Raw genomic sequence first — 7,921 nt, 5'->3', positions numbered from 1 at the left:
GTTATTAAGTTGTATTGTTATTTGGATGTGCACCAAGTAGGAGGCACACTGATGCAATTTCTGCGGAATTTTCTAGTTGTAACTACATCCTTTTTGGGTAAGTGCTCTTGCTATTAATGGCAATGATAATTAAATTGTTATTATGCATCATGAACGTGAGATTCTGCTTTGTCGTGTGTGTAAGTCAAAGAAGTCCACCTTGAGCCACTGTGCTGGACACGTTTGAAATGTCACAATAGGGTGATTTTTTTTTACTAGAGGTAAAAGGGCTTTCTTTCAGATGCAAATAAAATAAGTACAAATTGGGAACAATTTAGCTATTTGGAGTAGGTTGCTGTCAAAACACTAACATGGCACTCAGTGTAAAGCTAACAGAGCATCATCTATAAACTGTGTGTTGGACAGCGACCAGCAGCTTTCTCAAGACTTACCTAACTTTATTTATTCATCTGTTGGACTCAAACATTTGAGGTGAAACCAAATATCTCCAACAAACTGGGGATGGACGGACCCAAGCTACTGAAGACCACTGTGGACTCTTTTACAGGCAAGCCAGTCCATTCCTGAACTCGTATAAATACATCATGTGGTTGTGAAGGAAATTAAACGGAGCCATGGCCACCACAAGGCGTTTTTTGCCACCATGGCCCCGTTGTGGGCTACCAAATTCCCTGCTCTCATGAAAAAGGGAACATATCAACAGGACCATTATGTTTCTGAATCTGTAGATAGACCGCATAATACTTTGTTTCTTATGTGTGTTTAACACAGACAGGATTGTTCCAGTACCAGAGCCACCTCGACTCATCCCAAAATACCAGAGAAGCTTGAGCCACAACATTAAGGCCGTTATCTGCTGTTACAAGAAATGAAAGATGATAAACACACAGCTCGAGCTCCGGCTGAAGCCAGCAGCAGAGAAACCAACTGGACCTTGTGACACGTTGAAACACCCCTCTAGAAAACACCGACCTGGAAGACCAGTGCTGACCAATTAGAAAACATTTCTTAGTGTTGGACTGGTGAAAAGGAGAAACAAATCTTATTTTCCCCTTCACCTTCCTCCAGCTGACCTCATGAAAAGGAGAAAAGGTAGCTCCAGTATATATGTGGTTTACGGAGTAATCCAGAATCCACTTGGCAGATAAACACACAGACCTGGAGACATTATCAGCATGGATCTGCTGACTTTCCCTTAAAGTTACCAGCTAATGCTAGAGCGTGCTAGCTAGCTGAGTCAAATCCTCCAAAACAAATCTAGTTGTAGTGTTGCAATGTTTAACCCTGACATGAAATGAAATTTTGTCACCCCCCCAAAACAGGGAACTTTAAAGCCAGAGAGAAAACAAGAGTTTTACCCATGATACCCGTGATCCTCATGGATCTTTTTCCTATACTTAAAGCTGTAGTGTGTAACTTTATGATATTAATGAACGACCGTTACGTTCAAGCCGTTGCCACGTGAGTGGCTACAAAGCTGATTAAGACCATCAGCTCCACACAAATCTCTTTGGGGTTTGTCAATAACCCAGGGGTCTGGGGACTTTTACTCAAATAAAGACAATTACCTCATGTCTTTTTAATAATCCTTGGCTACTAGCAACTGCCTTGAGGAGGGGATGGGGGCGTCCGTGATCAGGGAAGGCTTGTATGACGTGTATGCGGGGGGCTGACAGAAACTACTCACTGTAGCTTTACGTCGTCTCGTAATCTCTGCCTAACGAGCTGCAGACAGTCGCCCGTTCTCAGGTAACTGAAGCACCAACTACTGCTGACCTGACGGAGCACCATGCCCATCACCAAATGTTTGGGAGGACACAGAGTAGTCTTCCATATGTACACTGGGAGATCCAACTTGTGTCTTACAGATAACTCAGCTGATCACTTGGGCCCCCTACTGTTACAGGAAGACCTCGGCCTCGGTAACGTTAGATGGGAGATCTTCTAGTGTTAGAAGTCTCAGGGTTCCAGGTGGCAGCTGGGTAATGTAGTGTTGTTGTTACTCTGTTTTCCTGCTGGCTGCGTGTGTGTAATGTGAGCCGGGAAGCAGATCCGAAGCTGTGGATTATTAATGCCTGAGAACCCGAGCAGGGAAATTAGGTGAAGACCGCCCAGAGGAACGCTTCGCTTGCTTTTCTTTGCCCTGTTTGTGTAATTTTATTTGATGTGTTGGACGCTTCTTGTCACTTGTTGTGTGTTAATCTGAGTTCTCTGGGTTGTATGAGAGGTTGATGTTAGTTTGAAGATGTAAGAGTGGATCTGCAGACTGTTTTCTCACCTGAAGGTGAATCTCTGGCACCTGAGCCGGATCAAACTTTGATGAGCAGGGCTTTTCTAACGTTACAGGAGACAGAAAACTCTCTCTCTCTCTCTCTCTCGCTCTCTCTCGCTCTCTCTCCCTGGGAGACAGAAAAGAGAGAAGGAGGGAGGTAGAGAGAGAAACAGAGAGGAGAGAGAAGGGGTGACAGAGAGTTTCTGACTCTGTGGTTTCAGTTGCTTCCAGCATTGGTGCAGCGCTGGACTGGCGTTGGACAGGTGTTGGACTGGCGTTGGACTAACTGGCATTGGACTGGCGTTGGACTGGCATTGGTTGGAGCGTGCGTGCAGCGTGGCGGTCTCTGTTCCCAGATCAGCTATGATGGTGCTACAGGTTAGACCCTTTTCTTCTTCTTGCCCTTTGACCGACATGGAGCAGGCTTTAGACAGGACACTGCACTGTTCAGGTCTTTGTTCTTCCTGTAATATTAATATCATTTCTCTGGGCTGTTTATTCTAGGCCTGTTTCAATATGCAATAAATCAACAAATCAAATTAATCCAAATAAAAATAAAATGGAAATTATTGCCGCCGGAAGGTTTTTCATCTTATTTAATTATTTGGATTGTGTTGGCTTTTTATTCCAGTACATTTTAATTATTGTTTAGGTTGGGTACTCCATTCATCTAAACGTCTTCCAGTTCCAGTGTTAAATATTCTTTAGAAATAAAAGGTTATGGATCTTTGAAAAGGTGTAGCTGCATTTTTATGCCATTATCATTATATTATGTAAAAATGGTTACAGAACGACAAAATTATCATTTATTGCAATCATTTCTGGGACAATTTATCATCCAGCAACAATTGTTATCATGACAGTCAAGTCTGTTGGGAGCCGAGCTTTTCTGTCTGTGTATTGTCTTTTGTATGTTTAATGTTGAAGAATGAGTTGTGGACAGGTTGTGGACAGGTTTTTTGTCACTTTAGCCCTCGGCTTTCTCTTGTTCTTTGGGCTGCTTTTAATGGATGCATAGGAACAGGACGTCCCAGTGTTAGGAGGTCCAACGGGCTGTAACAGGACGTCCCAGTGTTAGGACGTCCAACGGGCTGTAACAGGACGTCCCAGTGTGAGGACGTCCAACGGGCTGTAACAGGACGTCCCAGTGTGAGGACACCTAACGGGCTGTAACAGGACGTCCCGGTGTGAGGACGCCTAACGGGCTGTAACAGGATGTCCCAGAGTGAGGACATCTCTAACAGACTGTAACAGGACTTCCCAGTGTGAGGACGCTGAATGGATGAAAGATGAATGGGTGAGGAATCAGATTAAAGGAATCTCTAACTATTCAGACGATGGGTTCATCAGTTTAAGTCATTTGTCTTGAAAAAAATGAAACTTCCCTTTTTTGACCCCGTTGTGAGTTATTCATAAAGAAATTTGGATACTTTTTGCAAAGTTCTTTTTATGCTTTTTGGGCATTTTAAGACGCTTTTTGAGCATGATGACATTGTTTTGTGGCTCTGCTCAGGGAAGCGAAAACACCAATCCAAGGGGAAGGAAACCAGAGCTGCAAAGACGAAAGATCTATTTATAGATGAAAGACTGTTTGGATAATCGATTAATCAGTTAGAGCCATTGTTTATGATAAAACAGGTCAGCTTGATAATGTAAGTATGTTCTAGTCTCTTCTCTCCTCTGGGACAGGAAACTGAACATCTTTGTTCAAACGAGACATTTGAGGGTGTCATCTTGGCCTTTGGGAATCACTGATCCACATTTTAAAGACCAAACTACTAATCATTCCTAGAGACATTAACCCACTGTGACAGCAAACAGTAGTTGCAGCCCTACAAGTATAGGACACGGAGACACAGATGCGGGGACACGCAGCGGCTTTAGGACTGAGCGAACGTTTCAGTACTTTATGTTGACGCTTTGTTCCCGCGGGCTGAGAGAGGAACTGTGTTCATGTTATGAATGCCGTTTGGTGTTTGTGAGCGTGAGTTGGTTGAGGTCATGAGTTAAAACGGATAATGGGGGATTTGGGGAGATTAGAGGAATTAGTGAGCGAGACAAAAAGTGCACGACAGCAGGGACAGAAAGCCTGACGGAGAACAGACAGAGCAGCTTTGGTGGCTCCGTAAACAAGATGTAGGCTGATACAAGAGAATAAATACACTATGTTGAGAAACCCCAACCCTAACTGAGAAACCTGACGAAACTCCGAGACCACAGAACCCCGACCTGAGTGCGGTGCGGCAGTCTAACCCTCGCCCCAGCTGTCCTCCACAACTCTCCTGGTACAGACATGTCAGTCCAAGTCAAGCAGGCTTCACTCATCACGTGCAAATGCACCACACAGAGCTCAGATGTGAGAGGGTCATTTCTAAATTAGACTGTTTTTCCGTGATGTTCCAGTAAAAAGCAAATAAAGCATAGCTTAGGAACAGTTTCAGAGCATCCGAACATTTCATTGTCTTGTCTTTGGATGACAACAACAACGGTGGAAATATGCAACAAAAGAGTCCAGAGTCGAGTACTACAGCTGAGTAAGTCACAGTGTTGAAGTGCCCATATTATGAAGAAATACCCTTTTCTGGGATTTGGGGGTTATTTTGTGTCTCTGGTGCTTCCACAAGCATACACACTGTCCATGGTGTTCTGAGTGACATCCGATTTTTGAATGTCCTCGGTTTTCAGTCTCCAGGTAAGATGTTAAATATCTGCACGGCTTTCTACGTCACTAGAGACGAGGAGGCTAACCGTAGCACGCTAGCTCGTTCTCAATGGCAAAACACTGCTCCAACAGCCACTAGTTGACCAGAATCTCCAAAAGAACTACTTCCTGTCCCTGTTCTACTTCCTGTCCCTGTTGTTCAGATATTCCACAAGTGGCCCTGGTCTAGAAGAAGTCTTCCAGTTAATCCTGCCTTGGACTGACACAAGCTGGAGAAAGAGTTATCAGCTGATGGATCTTACCAAGCTACTGAGCATGTGCAGCTCCCAACAAAGATAGGATAGAAGGGAGATGTCTCACTCTGGAGCTAAAACTAGTGAGATGTCTCACTCTGGAGCTAAAACTAGTGAGATGTCTCACTCTGGAGCTAAAACTAGTGAGATGTCTCACTCTGGACTTAAACACACAGAGTGAAACAGGATCTGCAGCAATGTGCAGTCCAGCAAAAATATGGAGTTTTTTGAAAATGAAACCATAAACTTACTCTTGTACAACCTCAAAATACAATTATGAACCTGGAAACAAGGACAATATGGGCGCTAAGTCTGCTAACGGATGCAGTAATCTTTGTGTCGGGTTAGTTTTCGTTGGTTTTGCTGATGATGTGTAAACTTCTTTTGTTCAGATGACAGACGTTTGAGACAACAACGAATGGCTTCCACAGGGAGCGCCCTCCGTAAGTCTGCTTATTGTATACTAAAACATTTTGAATTGATCTTCTAGTTTGGTCCAGGTCTTTAAAGTTACAAAAACACACAAACATTTGGATTTCACATCCAAACTCGATTTGTTCACATTTTTCCATCACTTATTTTTAAAGCCTTTGACACTTTTTCAGTGTTTGTTTTTTTGGCTCACTTTGACCGTTTAACAGTTGTTTCAGAATTGTTCGAAGGTTTTGCTAAGCTTCTATGATATAACTTCTACAATTTTTATTGCACTTTTTAAAACATTTTTTCTGACATTTTTGTCCCTCAGGCATCCCGGGGGACGACAACCTGCAGTCCATGCTGGTGGGGACAATCATGAGGAAAATAAAGTCTCGAACCTGGAAGAAGCAGCGCTACTTCAAACTGCAGGACGACTGCATGACCATCTGGTACAAGTCCAAGAAGGCTGGGAACTCCCACTCTACATGTAAGACCCTAAACACAACACATGTAAGACCCTGAACACAACAGATGTTAGACCCTAAGCACACCCCATGTTAGACCCTGAACACAACACATGTAAGACCCTGAACACACCACCCTAAACACACCACATGTTAGACCCTGAACACAACACGTGTAAGACCCTGAACACACCACCCTGAACACAACGCATGTTAGACTCTTTATACTTTTATTACTGCTTTATTGATGCTTGGGCAATCAATATCAATGCTCAATTCTTGCGCCTGCTCCAGGTTTTATACCACAATGGTAGTCTGCCCCTGTTGGAGCTTTTTCTCTTAGTCTGTGTCCTATGTTTCCAGTTTCGATGGTAGCCTGCCCCTGTTGGAGCTTTTTCTCTCATTATTCTGTGTCCTATGTTCCTAGTTTCGGTGGTAGCCTGCCCCTGTTGGAGCTTTTTCTCTCATTAGTCTGTGTCCTATGTTCCCAGTTTCGGTGGTAGCCTGCACCTGTTGGAGCTTTTTCTCTCATTAGTCTGTGTCCTATGTTCCCAGTTTCGGTGGTAGCCTGCACCTGTTTGAGCTTTTTCTCTTACTCTGTGTTCTACAGGGCTGCCAACTCTCACGCATTGGCCGTGAGACACACACATTTGAATGGTCTCAAACGCTCACACGCAACACCCTCAATTTCTCATGCTGAAGTGTCAACCCGGTCGGTCAAATTTCTGAAAGATGAGTTTATCTATAGATGTACCTGTTGTGCCACTTATGATCGACTAGTTGTGCTTTCAGTGACTGTGAGGGGATTCACGAGCGCTCCCTGTCTGTGGAAGTTTCGGAATGTCGCATACTGAGAACATTTTTTTTCCATCTCAGGTGCATCCATCACAGACCCGTCCGTCGCTTCATGTCCACTCTCTCTGTAAAGATAGAGGTGAGCAGCACGACTGGTAGGCTTAGCAACGTCAATTCATTGTTGTGGACTCGCTCTGCTGTGGGCAGCGACGCGTTGGATCCGTGTAGACCTCCGATGAAGAGCAGCGTACAGCCTCCTCTAAACTTTGTCAGAGACCAGAGACCCAAATGGGCCTCTGTGTCTGTCAGACGGTTTGCATGAGATCCACCATATCAGCGGAGCAATGACATGCACAGCAGACTATATTACAACTCTCCAAATCTCGGGCAACAGAGATGGGAGGAGTTATATTTTGAATGTGCATAAAGTTCTAAACATGAGCAGAAATCTGATGAAAGACATCTGAGCTATACTATACTATACTATATATACTATACTATATTTACAATACTGCAACGTTGGGCAGCTATTGTGCTTCTCTAACCTCTGTGCATTTCTAAATGTAACTGTAAATAATTCATTCAATGTTTCATAAAATGAACAAAAGGTATTTATTTTCCCCAAAAAGTAAATCCAGTAAGTGGGGGGCCCAGAGGATGAGGGCCAAACATTACTGAGCCTCGGCACAAAGGTTAAAGGATAAGAATTTATGTAAATCATTGGTTCTCATTCTTTACAATTTCATTGATTTAACTTTGGGTTCCTGGTCCCTACACCAGGGACCCCTGGACCTGTTCACCACAGACCCGAATCTTCTCAGCTGTTGCTGACATATGCTAATGTCTCTTCATGTGGCTCATTATTTTTGGCACATTGTCTGCGTCAGTTCTTATATCATAAGAAGTAAATGAAAATAATGTAAATGCTAAATGCTCTAAAACCTGTTGATACTACAACAACACAAAGTCTCTTAACCCTACAGTTTTGCACATATCATGTAAGACTTGATTTCTCCAT

At 43.6% G+C, this 7,921-nt stretch overlaps 1 long non-coding RNA gene across 1 annotated transcript; it reads left to right on the top strand.

Annotated features, from left to right (window-relative positions):
- Positions 1 to 2,513: 2,513 nt before the first annotated feature.
- Positions 2,514 to 6,131, top strand: LOC117939550. Its single transcript, XR_004655600.1, has 3 exons — positions 2,514 to 2,650; positions 5,620 to 5,670; positions 5,973 to 6,131. It is a non-coding gene; the product is annotated as an uncharacterized LOC117939550 (long non-coding RNA).
- The last annotated feature ends 1,790 nt before the right edge of the window (positions 6,132 to 7,921 follow it).

Source organism: Etheostoma cragini, chromosome 24 (assembly GCF_013103735.1).
Source record: "Etheostoma cragini isolate CJK2018 chromosome 24, CSU_Ecrag_1.0, whole genome shotgun sequence".
NCBI classification, from domain to species: Eukaryota; Metazoa; Chordata; class Actinopteri; order Perciformes; family Percidae; genus Etheostoma; species Etheostoma cragini.
This window is presented reverse-complemented; position numbering and strand designations above follow the sequence as displayed.